General features: G+C 31.6%; 2 long non-coding RNA genes across 2 annotated transcripts; one reads left to right on the top strand and one right to left on the bottom strand.

The window, feature by feature from the left end:
* Positions 1–112: 112 nt before the first annotated feature.
* LOC110009262 (uncharacterized) lies at positions 113–2803 on the bottom strand. Its single transcript, XR_002284141.3, has 2 exons — positions 2108–2803; positions 113–376 (listed from the first exon to the last, which is right to left on the bottom strand). It is a non-coding gene; the product is annotated as an uncharacterized LOC110009262 (long non-coding RNA).
* A 2111-nt stretch (positions 2804–4914) lies between these two features.
* On the top strand, positions 4915–7905 carry LOC149492437 (uncharacterized). The gene is made up of 2 exons (XR_016318883.1): positions 4915–5294; positions 7597–7905. It is a non-coding gene; the product is annotated as an uncharacterized LOC149492437 (long non-coding RNA).
* The last annotated feature ends 6269 nt before the right edge of the window (positions 7906–14174 follow it).

The following is a 14174-nucleotide window of genomic DNA, read 5'->3' as shown; positions in this document are numbered from 1 at the left end:
ACGACCGGACCGATACTAGGATCTAGATAGGCTTAAAAGCCTCCAAAGCTCGTAGTAAGCCAATAATATACCAAACGAACTTCCTGTTCAATAAAAATGGCCTCAGGTTCAATTTCATCAACATTTAAATACCATAAATTAATATAAATAATAGTTCTCTAGGCCCGTATTAATATATTACATGATAGAAAATTTAATAAGTAATACATCAATAATTTCTAAATTTTATTAGACAGGACTATCGTAATTGCGGAACAATCTAAGAATTTAAAACTTTACTTCAATACACTAAACAAAACAAATTAAGGTTTCATTTTTAACATTTCCCCTAGATGTTAGGTGGCAAAGAATCAAGAGATACTAGAAGACTTGTAACCTGAAAAAATATCAAGGCAGGGATGAGCGTCTAAACTCAGTGAGTATGTTAGTTAACCTTCTCACCCTACACAATTATATAAATGCGTAAATAAATCAATCTAATCATCCGACTAGTTATATGATCATGCAGTCAATCACACAAATGACATAACAATAGCAATCACAAAAAAAATTAACACCTTCACATAATCATATCACATGGAAATTGATCAGTGGCATCGCCAAAACCCCTGACGAGTCGTCCTCACACGTGGCCCGCCTTCTCATCACGTGTGCACCAGGAAGCCGATCTCCATACATGGCCGACCTATCTCAACCTCACTTGACCAGCCCTCACATTTTTTTTATACTCTCTTTTCTTTTCCATACCAACAGGAGGCCACCATGTGGTTTTCCATATCATATTTCATCAGATACACACGGGAGCATCGATCTCCCCATACATGGTCGACAGTATCATAGACTGTCCTCACAAATCCAACAGTGACTCACTTCATCCCAATTCCATACAAGCAAAGCATATATGAAGCACATCACGACTAATCAAACCATTTCCAATAGCAATAAATAATGCAATATAAAATAACAATTTAATAAGTAATACATGTCTAGCATTTAGTCGTGTATATATGGGTGCAAATGCAAGTAGATGATACGAATTATCGAACACTACTCACAGTTTTTTATTGTCTTTTAACATGACTCTCTTTATTACTAACCTCTTCTAGCTTTTGTCTTAACGTTCTGGAACTTTATAAGCATCTAGAAGGACAATTTCTAAATAAAAATTCTAATTAAAAAAAAAAAAAACTTATTTCTCATTCATTAGCTAATTATAATCATTATAGCTGCTTACCTTTACTTATTAACTACATAATACAAGTCCTTTATTTATTTATTTGTTTGTTTGCTTATTTATTTATTCTAATTGACATTTTAATAAAGCATAAGGTTCTTCTAGTAACTAATGTTCTATATCACTAATATTAATAATAATAATAGTAATAATAATAATAATAATAATAATAAAGAGAATACTAATAATGCTAATAGTATAATAGTAATGTTAGAATGGTAAGCATACTAATAGTTTTTTTTATTTTTTTAATAGTTACTCTTATTAACCATACAACAAACCTAATTCTTTAACAATCCCTTTCTGCCGAAAATCCCGCAACATTTTCTCTATAAATTGGGTTATTCATATTTTATATATCACAAATATCAACGCTATACGCACAGCTCATCCATCGGGCAAAACAATCCAATCTAAAGCCCATCCTCCATCATTATAATAACATCTACCATATTCAACTGTAATAACTCCATATAAATATATTTCTTATTATCTGTCAATTCAAGTTTATAAGTATTATCAATTAAGGATATTCATGTTTAACTCAATCCATTCTAGAGTTCACACTTAAATGTATCAAATAGCTTAAACATTCAAAACATTAAAATCATTAAAATCGATAAGGTATCAAGTAGTTATCCATATAGTAATAACAACATTCATAAAAATTTCAATTTATCTTTCACGTTTCGACTCATAACATTTATTCTAAATGACTTATATTCTTAATTTTCAGAATTAAATGTATTCATCTATCAAGGTTCCTAACAAGAATCATATTCAATTAAATATTTAATCGAAATAACTTAATCAACTAGTAGTTTTAAATTTGGAATTTATACCGAAAATGAGGAACTAGGTCTTAGAGCTTACCAATCAAAAATCGGACTAAGATTCCACGATCAACGCGAGGAGAAGATGATTCTGCCTCTTGGGCCTTCGCCGGAGACTCGCCGGCCGATCACCGGATCTCTGCCACCACGGTGGCCGGAAAATCTAGCCTGCCCAGAATTTATCAATGAACATACCATCCAACTCGAAATTCGCCGAGGAGTCCATTTCCGGCGTTATTTTGGTGAGGTCGGTCCTAGCCTGCCCAGAATTTATCAACGACCATACCATCCAACTCGAAATTCGCCGAGGAGTCCATTTTCGGCGTTATTTTGGTGAGGTCGGTCCTCTAATTGGCCGGAATAAGCTCGACAGGAGCTTTAAGCTGCCAGCCATGGCGGTTTCCTCATTTTCCGATAAACCCATCAATCGACTCAGGGAAAAGGCTCGCCCAGTCGCAAGGAGCCGATTCGAGCTGACCTTGTCACCCCAGCTCCTCGAGAAGGGAGAGAGTCGCCGGAAAATGGTGCTGCGACAGTAAAAACCCCTTTAGCTTGCGATTTCTCACCAACGGTGCAATAACAGCACCATTTGAGGCCATGTTCTAGATCCTTGTGTCGAATAGGTGGATTTAGAGCATTCGTTCGTCGAAAATGGTGGCCGGTGGCCGGAGAACGAAAGAAACGGAGGGGGAGGAGGTTCGACGATTGGGGGTGAAGGAAATGAGAAAAAAAAAGATTTTTTCTTCCCTTCTTCCTAGGCATGGCCACCGTTTCGATTCTAACTGGAATCGAACCGTACTGTAGACGAACCGGAATCAGATCGGAACCGGTGGTTCATAATTTTGAACCGAAACCGGCGATTCAATGGCCGGTTAAGGTTCATGTAAATCTTAAAATATGAACCGGAACCGGCGGTTAACCGGCAGTTCTGGTCCGGTTCGAACCGGATACACAAAAAAATTGTAGCGTAAAATGTTTATAAAAAAATTTATATTACTTGATTTGATTGTAGTTGATTTGATTTATGGTGAAGAGAAGTACAATGGTACATAAGTTATAAAAAGTGGTGAAAAAAATACACGTTTTTTTTACTTAATTTATACAAAAAATGGTACATGAATAGTTGATTTATAAAAAAAAAAAAAAAACTTTCAAGTGTATAAAAAAAGAGTGTAACGAATAGTTTTTGATATAATATGTGTTTTTTTATTTATTTTTTGGTAAATAAATTTTATTCATTTTTTAATCATTTATTTATTTATTTACTGTAATTTACTAAATTATCCAAAAATATAGTTATTATTTTTCTATTATAAGGGACAATTTGGAAAACTAATAAATGAGAAACATGTATAAATATGATGAGTTGGTGATTTTTTATTTCACAACCAATTATATCATAACTCTTCTCTTATTCTCAATCAAAATTCTCTCAAATTTTCATATTTCATTATTTTTTCTATTGCTTTATTTTTCTTAATATTGGAATTATCTATTGTTTATTTTTTATTTTCTTACATCTAATTCCAAATTCTTTCTCTAATCTCAATTTTTTCCATTCATAAATTTAATTCATTTGATTTTTTTAATAATTTTCTTAGTATTTGAAAATAATAATTTCCAACTCATTTCATTAATTTTATATTCCATTTATAGTTTTCTATATTAGTAAATTAGCAAAATTTGTAAATTTAATATAATAATAGTTCTAAGTTAGTTAATAGAAGTTTTTCTTTTAAAATTTTATAATAATTTATTTAGTTAATAAAATTTAAACAATTTAAAATTATTATTTATTTATGAATTCAGAATCAAAATTTTATTATTTTTTTAAAAATTTGTGTAATGCCGGAACCGAATCGGAACCGTAATTCGAACCGTCGGTTCTCCGGAACTGTGCCGAACTGTGCCGGAACCGGAACCGGAACCGAAGGTTCAAGGGTCGGTTCTGGTTCAAAATTTTAAACATCTCGAACCGGCGGTTAAAATTTTGGTACGATTAGAAATTTATGAGTATAATATTATTTAAAATTATTCCTAATTAAATTAAATTCAAAGACTTATGAAAATGAAAATTGGAGTTGTTTCACTTCATAGTCTACTACTTCTTGTTTAATAATTGTTGGTTTCTCCTAATGCATTATAATTTAGGGAATGTAATAAATTAATTTTGGATTACAATATTCAACTTAATTACACCTTATATTCAACGTTAGTATTTATAAATTAATTAATTTTTACAATATAAAGCATGGATTTCTAATTTTAAGTTATTGTAATTTTTTATTGTAGCTATGGAACGATCCTTTGACAGATCAATGAGCTACTGATCATTATTCTGTAACTTGCATGGAAAGATATATATTCACAAGTATTGATAAAGTAAAAAAAAAAATGAAAATAATTATTGTAATTTAATTGTGATAGTTATTTTCCTTTTGTAAGAAATTCTTGTCACATATATTTATTTTATTTATGCTATTTCTATAAATTATATATTTAAATTAAACTCTCTCGATACATCACTGAGTTCTGGATGATTTTTTCATTTACGTAAGGAGTAAGTGAAACGACCCGAAAATTTAATTTCGTAGAATTTTCATTTAAAAACTAAATTTTTTATTTGAACCAATGAGATTATACCAGCTAGTATTTTATTATTGCTAAATTGGACCCATTAACCAATTCCATTTTTCGAAAGCCAAGCGAAAAACTCGAAAACCAAGCAAATTGAGCCAAGTCATAGAATTAGACCAAACCGGTTCGAATCGAACCGGAATGGTCTAGAAACTCCAGATTTTTCTTTCCTTCTTTTTCTTTTCTTCTCCTCTTTTTCCAGCGGCAGCACATTTTTTTTTCCTTCCTTCCCCATTTTTCCGGGAGGGCCAGAGCGCTCGCCACCACCACCAGCGCCTCTTCGCCGCGCCTCCACGCCGCAGCGGATTCCGGCCTCCCTTCCTCTCTCCTCTTTTGTTTCTGGCGCACGTAGAAGGCGCAGGAGAGCCGCAACTTCCTTCGATCAGGAAATCGCGGCGAGTCTCCTGCTCCTCGACTTTCTGGCGACACCAGCTTATCACAGGCCCTCTCCTCATCTCTAGCATTTCTCCAGCCACCATCCTATTCATTTCCGACCAAGTTAGCATCGACAGAATTGGCTTTTGAACAAAGGAGCCGCTGCCGATTGTTCTAACCAGAAAATTTCGATTTCCGGCTTGTATCGCAGCTGGGTAAGTCAATTTCCAACCTTCATCAATTTAGTTTATGAGTTCCTTGATCAAAGATGAAGGTTTTGAATCATGAATCAAACTATTGCATAAATTTAGACTTTAGCTCCTACTATTTATACACATTTAAAAAAAAAAAAATGATTCTCTAGTTTAGTTTAATTATTAGCTAAATTAATGGATAAGTTAGCATGAACAAGGGGATTTTAGTTTAAGAATAGATATAGCATGATTATGACAACAACATTGTCACCAATGCTTGAGCTATTGCAGAAATTTATATATCTAGCTACTATTTAGGTGAATGTGATTAGGAATTTCGAATTTTTGCTCTTTAAATTGGTATATAAACTGATTCGTATATTGGGATGGTTAGGGTGTTGCATCTATTATAAATCTTTACGAAGGATTTAGGGTTCTTTAGGTTGAAAATAACTAATTAGCTATATGCTCAAGTTCTTAATATCCTATGAAAAAATTATTGAACTGTTTCCATTTTGAATGAGTTATAAATTGAATTTTAATAAGTTATGTGCAAACCAGTGGATATATTTGGGGTATTAAATAGAAAATTTTGAATTCTATGAGCTAGCAGCAGTTAATTAGTTGGTTCTTTGAATTATAATGTTTGGGATGGGTACTTGAAGTTGTAAATGAAGTTCTTGTAGGGTAGTGAGTTAGCTAGTGTGTAAAATATGAAAATTTAATCATGAAGTCTAGACTTTTAGATTTGGCAGCAATTATTTCAATTTATTTATTTCTGGAAAATTGTAGCCTAGTATAGTACATTGAAGTTATAAATTTGATTTCGATAGGAATAGTTAGTTAATGTTTAATCCATGATTTGGACATAGAAAACTTTTATTTCTGCAAGTTGGCATCAATCATTTGAGTTTTTGTGTTGTATTAGAAGGGCGTATATATATATATATATATATATATATATATATATATATATATATATATATGTATGTATAAACAAGTAATGTATAATGGATAGACGATTTAAATGGTTTGTTAGCTATGACGTTGCTATTGAAGGAGGATGGCTGAATTTAACTTATTGATACAAGTTTTGTTTATAAATTGTACATTTATTGATAATTACTTAGAGAACAATTAATAATATTGTTGGAACATGCTTAGGAGGTTATTATAATTTGTAAATTAATTGGTGCATGTTGACATGGTTGTTTTGAAAGGAGGATGGGAATTAAGCTGATTGATTGCCCGACGGATGGGCTGTGTGTTTTGATTGATAAATATATAATAATACTGTGTTATCTAAACAGGTGGATAGTCCAATTTTTAGGGGAAATGCTGCCGAAATTTCAGTAGAACCTAGGCTACACATAATTAATAAGTTTATTTAGATTAATTCTATAACTTGATATTTAATAAATAAAAGTGCTCTGATTATTTTATTATTATCATGATTATTCATTTAATTATTCAATTATTTATTTATTTTCATTATTGTTGTTTATTATTGTTATTTATTTTATTGTTGTTGTTTATTGTTAATATTATTTATTTATTTATTCATTTATTTGCATTTGAGAATGGATGTCTAATTGTGCATCGCATTACGACGTGCAATGGATGTCTAAATGTTTGATTAATTGTGTTGTGATAATGCTATGCTTTGTTTGTGTGGAATTGGGATGAAGTGGACCACCGTGGGTTTGTGAGGACGGTCTGTGATATGGATCCTGAATATGATATGATATTTGATCGTCGGCCGGAAAAATGGGAGATCAGCGCCCCCGTGTGCACCTGATGATATGGATTATGTGGAAAACCACAGGATGGCTTCATGTTGTTGCGCACCTGATAATCTAGATTTGATTGTAGCCCGCAGGGTGGCCTCCTGTTGTAAGCACTTGATAATCTAGATTGGATGGAGACCACCGGGTTGCCTCCTGTTAGTATGGAAAAGAAAAGAGAGAATGAAAAGACAATGAGAGGACTGGTCAATGAGGATTAGACCAGTTGGCCGTATGGGGGATCGGCTCCCTGGTGCACATGTATGAGAGGGCGAGCCATGTATGAGAGGGCGAGCCATGTGTGAGGACGGCTCGTTGGGGTTTCAGGTGGCGCCACCGACTAATTTCCATGTGATGTGATTATATGAAGATGTTTATGATTGTGAGTGCTGATGATATGCCATTTGTGTGACTGGCTGCGTGAGCATATAACTAGTTGGATGAGTAGATTAATATGTGTACACATTTGTGTGACTGCGTGTGTTGTGCAATAATTATTACTCCTTAGAAAACTCACATGTCTTGTTTAAATTTTTCAGGAAGTAAGTTTCTCTTTAATTCGGGTTAAGCTATGTTTCTTCGCCGCAGGGTTATTAAGAAGTTTTCCTAGTTCCATAATTGTTTTGCTATGTAATTATATGTATAAGAAGCTATGTATAACAAACAGTTAGTGACTCCACAGTTGTAGAATTTACATACATCTAGTCGTATAGTAATATAGATGAAATAATTCTATTAGCCCATATTAAAAATGTGTTGTATTGTAAATGGGGCTCGAATTGTGAAATGTAGAAGATAAACTTGAGCCGAGAAATAATAAAATATTGAGGTTTATTTTTTTATAATCATATGGGCGGAATGTTGAAATTTAGACCGAGATAATAGATTCTAGTGTTTCAGGCTTACTACGGGCCTCGGGGGTCTTAAACTTACCTGGGCCCTAGTGCCGGTCCGGCCCATGGAATCGGGTCGTGACAGTAAGTGATCTCAATTTCAAATCCTCTTGAATCACTAAAAGAGTTTGATCAATAGAAGCAAAATATATTGAAAAGGATTTTGGTATTGGCTTCGAGGAGTAATGTGATAAAATTATCAAAAATCTTGTTGGTCACTTTTGCTGCCTCAGTTTTCCGGCTGCCGTCCGCAGTTGGATTCCTCGGAAAATGATTTGCCCTGAGTGTGAAAGACAAATTACAAGAGAAATGCTAGTAACGAACTTTTGCATAGACAGTCAAAGTAAGGTGAGAGTCGATTATGTATGTATGGTTTGCAAAGTTTTCTGTATTTATCTTTTTGCCACATAATGTATTTGGCTTGTATTTCTATTAGTGGTAGTCAAATAAGGTACTTTTGACAATATTTAAAAACAAAATTGTAAGACAATTGTTGGGTTCAAAAGAAGGAAATTAGTACTTCGTAGCACTAAAAATTGATAAGTTTTTTGGAGAACTTTTTCCATATTATTTCATTATTTTAATAAGAGGAGAACCTACCTATTCTCATATGTTAACTACTCGTGATTCCGATCCTCACACGTGATTACTTATAAATTAATTGAATAGTTAATTAATTGAATTATGTTGTTATGTCAAGAATTTTTAATTTACATCTTCATATTAAGACTAATGATAAAAAATTATATATATATATATAAGTATTTTTGAAGCCACAATTATCTATATGTGTATCTATTAATTAAAAACACTCAACAAGCCAATTAAATTAAAAATTTTAGAGTTATATAATTATCTGTATATTTATTAATTATAAATTAGTTGAAAATTCAAAAATTTTTAAAAATTTGAAATTAATCAGAAAGACTATGGAAGAAAGAAATACTTTTAAAAAATTCTCCCTAAAAAAGAGAGATAGTGAATAGATTCAATTTAACCAAAAAGGTTATAATTTCTATTTGATTAACTCACACGTAATTGCCATAATTTTATTCCAAGCATAGTTGTATTTAATAAACATAATTGCATTTAATAAAGGATAATCTAAATTCTCATAATATACAGTTTGTAATTTTAGTATTTCTGTACATAGTCCTTTTACTTTACTAATTAGATGAATAATTAGAATTAAAATAGGAATATAATTAGAAATTAATTTATCAATAGCTTAACAAACGAACAATTCTAGTTCATTCAATCAAATTCTTAGTCTCATCAATATCTAAAACTAAACTAAAATTTGAATCACAGATCGGAGCTCGAATAGAAAAATTCTAAATCTTATCAAAATCAAGCAAAAGGTCTAAAAACGCCATAAATTGTCAAATTTCCTTCGAGAAACAAATCATCAATCAAACACAAAGTTTTATTGGTGTGATGCGCTGAGAATCAGTTGGCGGTGGTCTGTTTGGCATTGGTGTCGTTCCGCTTCCTGAAAAAGAAGAAACCAATTCATCACATGTTATGGTCTAACAAAGAAAGAGACCCAATAATCAGTTTAATCCCAAATAAAATACATGCTTAACAAAAAAAGTCTACATAAATAAATAGTAATATGTAACTTCTAATGCTAAAAATCAATGGAAGAAAAAAAAAAAAGAAACTGATAGGAATTTAGTAAGAGGAAAGAAGTGGCAGGAATTTAGCAAGAGGAAAGCATTGACAGAAACTTATAGATGCAGGGTTTATGGGAAGGAGATGACCCAATAACTCTATTCAATTCACAAAGATTTTAGAGTTTTAGTTGGATTAGGTGATTAGATTACTTGGATTATGTCATTAGATTATAGGTTTCAGAAGTTATCTATTAAATATTAAATTAAAAAATTAAGTTGGCCAATTAAAATATATAAAAATAAAAAAACTTCTAAAAAAAGATAAATAAAATGCTGAAAGAGAGTTACACTTTCTGTTCAGCGTTTATATGGATATATAGATAAATTACTAAATCAATTAAAAATAAGTTTTTAGTTACAGCGAGAATATTTTTGCTTCTTCTTTTTTTTTGTGAGTATTGGGAAGAGGATTTTGAACCTGAATCTATTGTCAGATCATATATGCACTTACGATTATGTTGTGCCTTCGTAATATTTTTTTACTAATTCACCAAGAATTTATTATTATAAAAAAGACCTCATAAATTGGCTTGATTTATAAAATCACCACATGCTTCAAATTTAGGCAAGTCTTATCCAAAAAGCATAATATCTTATACTTTCCTATTTTAATTTAATGTTATGTGTTTTCGAATTAGATTTATTTAGACACGGTCTGTGGACTCGTCTCATAGACCTAGTTGATAAAAGAGAAATTTTTTAAAAGTTGTTTCCATTTGATTTTTTTTTCCTTAATGAATAATTATAAATATCTTGATTTAAATAAAAAAATTATTTTTTATAGGCAAATTCATACATGGGTATTTCATGACCATACATATAAAAAAAGACAAAACAGTAACATTTAAAAAAGAAATTCTGAGAGGCTTGAGACCCGGTGTATTGCATGTATTTTGATTATGTACGAGCGACATAAATGAACATCATCTCAAGAGCAGAGAGTTCAATTATCAAAGAAGCTACTCCAAAATGAGATTTCTTAGCCTCCTAAATATTACACCACACAAATCTTTTACTATAGATTTTGATTGAATTCATTTAATGTATCTTTAGGACCTTAGATTAAACTCCTCCTTAGAAATGGTTTTGCAGTTTATAATGACTTTTCAATCTCTTGAAAGTAAAATCTTGCAGTTTAAAGACATGCGAGTTATCAATAATTATGTAATTTATGAACATTCTTAGTTCTTTTTAAATATTACTATCTCTGTTTCAAAATACTTATCACATGTGAGAAAATAGTGTGTTTCAAAATACTTGTCATATTTGTAATTTTATGGAGTAATGAATTTTTTTTTCATGTTTACCCTTTATATATGACCGATAATTATTGCTTCAAAAAACATTTTTTTTAAAAAAACTTAATAATTCATTAATAATAAATATAAGTACATCATAATATTCCGACAGGAATAAGAAATACAAATATAGAAAATTGAAATCTTCTATTTGGAGATGTTCTTGATTTTGACAGAAGAGGTTAATTTTTCAAATAAAAACTGGTTCATTTTCAAATAGGACGACAAAAGAAACCTTCCACAATATTGTCCCGAATATTATTTTTTCGAAAATTTGTTACAACTGATACCCGTAGAAGAATTTAATATACCAAACTTTAAAGGAGGAACGAGCTGCACTACCAACTTCCGTTGATAAAAAAAACTTACCTGAACTTGAAGATCTAAAATCTCCGACCACAAGCAACCAACAATCTATCTTGTCTTTCGAATTGCCTAAGAAATAAAATATCCACGTAAAACTCCTCAAAAATGAGGAATAACGCTATGAAAGAAAAGAAATTAATAACCCCGCTAAGAAAGTAGCAAAAATACGCAAGATCTATAGATTTAAGAGACTAAATTTAAATTTTGTTCTAAACGATTATAGATTTGAAAATTGTTAGAAATAAAACTAAACAAAATAAAGAAAAACGATAGAGATGAATGAAAAGAAACTACCGCTGACCAAAAAAGACAATCAGCGATGGTTTAGAAACAAAATATAAAAGAACACAAAAAAGAGAGAGCCAGAGATAGATAGCTAAGATATATTCTTTATTTTGATTCGCTTCAAAATTTTAATTTAGTGTTTAGATATATTAAAATTAAGAGTAATATAACTAATTTATTGTCACTTAAATAAATTTAATGATTTTTTTAAAGCACGAGAGATTCCAAAGGTAAGTATTTACAATTATCATCAAATTATGCTAAATAATCAAAGGATTCATAATATGGTTTGTGTAACATCCCAGGCTCTACCGAGATATTGTCCGCTTTGGGCCCCAGGCCCGCACGGTTTTGTTCCTGGGCCAGGGAACCACCTCCTAGCCCAAAACGCGTCTCGGGAACTCAAGGCCTGCTACTCCTTATGTACAGTACTTCCACCTTGTGCTTAGCCGATGTGGGATTTCGCCTAAGGTGCAGTCCCTGACATACACCCCCCCTCAGGGACTCAGCGTCCTCGCTGAGGTTTGCCCCACCACCAGCCATAGGGACAAGGCTTGGCTCTGATACCAAGTTTGTAACATCCCAGGCTCTACCGAGATATTGTCCGCTTTGGGCTCCAGGCCCGCACGGTTTTGTTCCTGGGCCAGGGAACCACCTCCTAGCCCAAAACGCGTCTCGGGAACTCAAGGCCTGCTACTCCTTATGTACAGTACTTCCACCTTGTGCTTAGCCGATGTGGGATTTCGCCTAAGGTGCAGTCCCTGACAGTTTGACTACTTTTGCGTTGACTATCAACCGACTGTAACCTTCGTCCTTTCTTCGGGCTTGGGACCGACTATGCTTTGGTTGTTTCGTATAGATTCCTTCTATTCTAAAGTAAAATATTTTTTGAAAGAAAAATTATTTGATTCTATATATATAGTACATAAAATCATGGCAACATATATATAGAAAGCGTTAATCTTCTTTTCATATTTGAGATTCTCAACTACTAGGATATATAAGAACTTCATTTGAATGATATATTCGATGATTAATAATTAATCAATGGAAATTCAAATTAAAAATTTTAACTTATCACGGTTTAAGAAAATTTAGTTTAATTAATAGAAAATTTTAATTGATGAAAAAATAAGTATTATCAAACAACTTCAAGCTTAATTAATCATATGCAAGAGCTCAATGATGAGTTTTAATATGGACTCCATATGAAAAGCCAGAATATAAATCTGAGAAGAACGAGAACCCTATTGAAGCAATAAAAAAAATTAAAGGAAAAATTATGATTTTATCAAATATATAATATTGCCTTACAATTTTTAAATACACAATTGTATCTTTATTTTTACTTTTGTTACACCGTTATATCCTTCTGTCAATTATTTATATTTTTTTCATTAAAAGTATAAATAATAATAAAAAATATTAGTAAATTTGGTAAGATACAAGGATAAAACAATATTTTTGAAGAGTAATATTACAAGTATTAGCGGAAAAAAGTAAGGAGAAAATAATAACCTTTGCTTGCCTAAAAGCCTACTACTTATTAATTAAATGTCTTCATGGAAATTAAATTATCCATTAATTATAACTAAAGCTTGCAAAGACATTCGTACACTTTTCTTGGTATTAGATTATGCTTGGCTGTTAAATCAATATTTCTATACTTTAACTGAACAAAAGCAACGAATCAAATCTCACTTTTTTTTCTTGTTTTCTCGGAAAAAGAAAGTAAATTCTCCATTTTATTTGAACACGAGAAAAAAAGGAATCAAGCAAGGAAGCAAACCGTAAGATATGGCCAATCAGGATGTTTCTCATGGTTAACAACTTTTTATGCCCCAACATCAACTCATGAATCTTGTTTGATTCACTGTATATTCTCTCCTCAACTACACCTATTCAATAATCAATGTCCATATTAAATAAGCACTATTAACAAAACTTAGACTATTTCTTTACTCAACTTATTAGGCACATAGCATTTTTTCCATAAAAATATGACATATATAACCCGCCTTGATAGCGTGAAATAACACTGCAAGTCATATAATAGGATAGTCATCTTCCTGACCCTCTAAATTAATAAAAAATTTTGTGGTTGAGAGAACTTGAACTCGAAACTTTCCACTCATGCAAGTGAAAAAACCAACCAGACCACACCTAATTGGCTACATTCAATAATTATTATTATTACTTTTAGCAATTGGAACATGTAAGGTTTTATGCAAGTCCGCTAAGTTAATTTGAAATATTACTTAACACCTATATTTAATTGTGCTATTACTCAAATTGTATGGGTAAGAAGACATAAACATGTTAACTTATGTTAAGTTTAACCCTCAACTACCCATAAGCAGCTCTTGTTAAGGCATGGAACTTCCTAATAACTGCCGTGAGTGTTGAGCTACATCTAGATTCCAAATTCTAGCAAAGGAGAAGATGGGGCACAAGTGTCTCAAAAAAAGCATATATAAACTTCCTTTTAACTATTTTGAATACGATATTAATTACAATGGAAGCAAAGAAGTTGATTCAATTGCTATACATAGCTTTATTCCATTTCTGATCACTATAAATATAGTATCATTTGCCATTG

Source organism: Jatropha curcas, chromosome 11 (assembly GCF_041381405.1).
Source record: "Jatropha curcas cultivar XTBG-Jc1 chromosome 11, XTBG_Jcur_1.0, whole genome shotgun sequence".
Classification (NCBI taxonomy): domain Eukaryota; kingdom Viridiplantae; phylum Streptophyta; class Magnoliopsida; order Malpighiales; family Euphorbiaceae; genus Jatropha; species Jatropha curcas.
This window is presented reverse-complemented; position numbering and strand designations above follow the sequence as displayed.